This window comes from Elaeis guineensis, chromosome 10 (genome assembly GCF_000442705.2).
Source record: "Elaeis guineensis isolate ETL-2024a chromosome 10, EG11, whole genome shotgun sequence".
Lineage (NCBI taxonomy): Eukaryota > Viridiplantae > Streptophyta > Magnoliopsida > Arecales > Arecaceae > Elaeis > Elaeis guineensis.
This window is the reverse complement of record NC_026002.2, coordinates 4212954-4216032: the sequence shown is the minus strand read 5'-3', so window position 1 is coordinate 4216032 and position 3079 is coordinate 4212954.

Sequence of the window (3079 nt, the reverse complement as noted above, 5' to 3'; positions counted from 1 at the left end):
ATGAGGTTGAAAAGTATATTTATTACACCAATTGTTGACTAATGTGAGTAAAAAAATAATTACAGAGAATCTGAACGTCCATGTCGCTAGCTATATAGGATCCACCATCTAAAAAGGCGCATGCACACGCAAACTCTTGCTCTCTCTAAAAATTATTACTGATGTCATACGCATCAGTGTGGTTGTGCATGCAACCAATTACAACGGTTGATTTTTATAATGATGCAACCAATTATACGTTTGAGGAATAGGGTTTACATAAATCAATGGCCATCTTTGGATGAGAACATGGGCAGATGGCCCACTCAGCACTGGCACTAATTTCTCCCTCTCTCCCAGCGCTAGCCGTCCATATTGACCGCCACACAAAGTCTCTCTTACGTCATTTTGTTCGTACACTGTCGACGCGTGATCGAGTGAGCCGAGTCTCGCCTCACTTGCTGGCAGGGGTTATATCTTTTGCGCGAAAATGGTATTAATCTTCCTTCGAGCGAATCTACCGTTGGATCTCGCAACGGCCACATCCAAATCAGCGCTGACGCATAAGAGAAGACGTTCGGAGTGCCTTGCGACCCGTGCAAGGTGCAATCCAATGGCCAAGATCGTGAAAGAAGACCACCATCCTTCTGCGAGAAAGATACAACCCCAACCCCTCTCTCGTGCCCTGGAGTCAAAACGTAGACGTCACGGGACGGCGCGGACCCGGCCAGCTCAGCTGTTTCCACTAAGACGGCGAACTCATACTGGATGATATGCGCACCCGCATCCCCAACGATTGGATTGGGACGTTTAACTGAGAAAAGGCAGAAAGTACTTTACCGGTGGAGCCCTGGGTAGAGACGGCAATGAATAAGATATGAATATGGATCAGATCGGTGGATTTTTATATTCACTTCATCAATAAAAAAATTATATTTATATTTATTTTATATTCATTTTATTTTGGATCTAGCTTTAAAAATAAATCGAATCGAATATATTCAAAATTTTAAAAAAAATATACAATGAAAAAAATCTTATAAATTAAAAATTTTATAATAAAATAAAAAAATTTCAATAAAAAATTTTTAATCCTATAAAATATCATGCTTCCACTAAAATTAAGCTCTCAAAATCACAAGGAACCAACTCACAACGTCATAACTCGGATAGAATCTCATATACTTAAGAAAAAAATCCAATCGAAATCTCAAAAATCTCTCTAATCTCGCTCAAGTGCTCTCCTTTCCCACGGATATCTGAAAAGATAATGAAAAGAAAAAAAAAATATTCTACGTAAGAAAAAATTTATTTTTCATTTTTTTCATCTTTTCTTTTATTTTCTTTTATTTTTTTTTCATTTTCTTTTGCTGTTTTCATCTTCAAAAGTCCAATGGGATGGAAGGCTTGGAGTGGCCGAATATAGAAGCTTAGAAAAGGTGGAGCAATCGAATATGGGAAGCTTAAACGGTTAGGATTTTGTATTGGATATTTGGAGGTGTGTGTATCGGATCGGATTCTAAGTGGAACATACTATTATTCATATCCGATCTATATTCATTTCGAATTTTTTTTCTAAAATTTATGTTCATCCCAGATTTTAATCAGATCGGATAAAATCTGTTCTTTTTAAATTGGATCAGATCGGAATCCAACAACGAATCGGATCAAATTGTCATCTCTAGATCCGAGAGAGTGAGGTAATGGTAATTGACCGACCGGTTTATTGGGACCGTGGGATGCCACCAAGAACATCTGCTGGGTAATCCAAAGGACGGCAACGTCAAATTATATAAATGTACACATTAGAATGATTCTACCTTTTTTTTTTTTTTTAAGTCAACCGTCAAGTGAAAAAGGAATAATTAGGTGGATCAGGTCCGGTAGATCAATCCAATAAATATTCAAGATCAAAACAAAGATCAGGTGAAGACTGAGTATTGGTTAGATGGGATTGCATCCTACCTCAGGTGCCATGTCAGCAATGCACAATGCGCTTTGGTGCATTTGGTATCGCTATAATTTGTCATCACTTTGGTATAGTCTTTTTTTATTATTATTATTTTGCCGATAAGGGTAGGTGTAGTCAATCTGCTGTGCAAAACATGTCTTGAGATTTGGACATGCTCCATCATGACATGTTTTGTATGCGCTGCAGTGTAAAGGAGTGCACGCGGCAAGAAGATTTGGACAAGATTTCCATCGATCCTTGCACAAGTCATTTTACTATATTCTCGTTCTTATATCTGCTTCAGGAAGAAAAGCTTGGAGGCCATCTGAACAAAAACCTTTTAGGTCTGTTTAATTTTATCCAATAAATACTTGACGCTATTCTACTTGCTATTCCTTGATCTCGATTGGGGAACAATTTAGGATAACTGATAGTGGATGACTTTAGTTGTTTGAGAGAATATTGATCACAACTTCAAGAAATCTTTGTACATAGTTTCTTTTTCTCTCTCGCACCCTTTGTCAAGAGAGAGAAATAAAGAAAAGAAGAAAATTATAATTTTATTCAACCCACGATGTGCTTTTCTCCCCCCCCCCTTTGCATAAGCACAAAGCTAGTCATAAATTAGAACTATGAAACAAAACTTCAATGGCTGTTCTAACTTAACCTCCAATGACTATGTACATGTTTGATTTGACTTACAATATCCTCTTTTAAACCATTTTTTTCATTGAACACATGTTAAGTAATTGTCCTATGACGTGATGAAAACTTTGATTTCAATAAGTTTGTGAAGATGGTTACATTATGATCTTTATTTTGGCAGTATAGTAACTTGTTCTCAAGCTATGAAAAACTTTACTTTTCAGAATACTTGTATCATTTATGAAAAACTGTTTTTTAATAATTATGTAATCTCCAAGCATCCTCTTTTGGTACTTTGCATTTTAGAAAATTTGGTTGGATAACTGAACAATTGTACGTCAAAATCACCTCAGAAAACCTAACTCGAGTGCAAACCATAAGCTAACCCTAAGACAAGTCTAAGTCCAAACCTACTCAACCATGCTAAATACCGGTTCCAACCATGATATTTCTTCAAAACCAAGTTTGTTCCACTATGGATGCGAATTAATATGTTTACGTCCC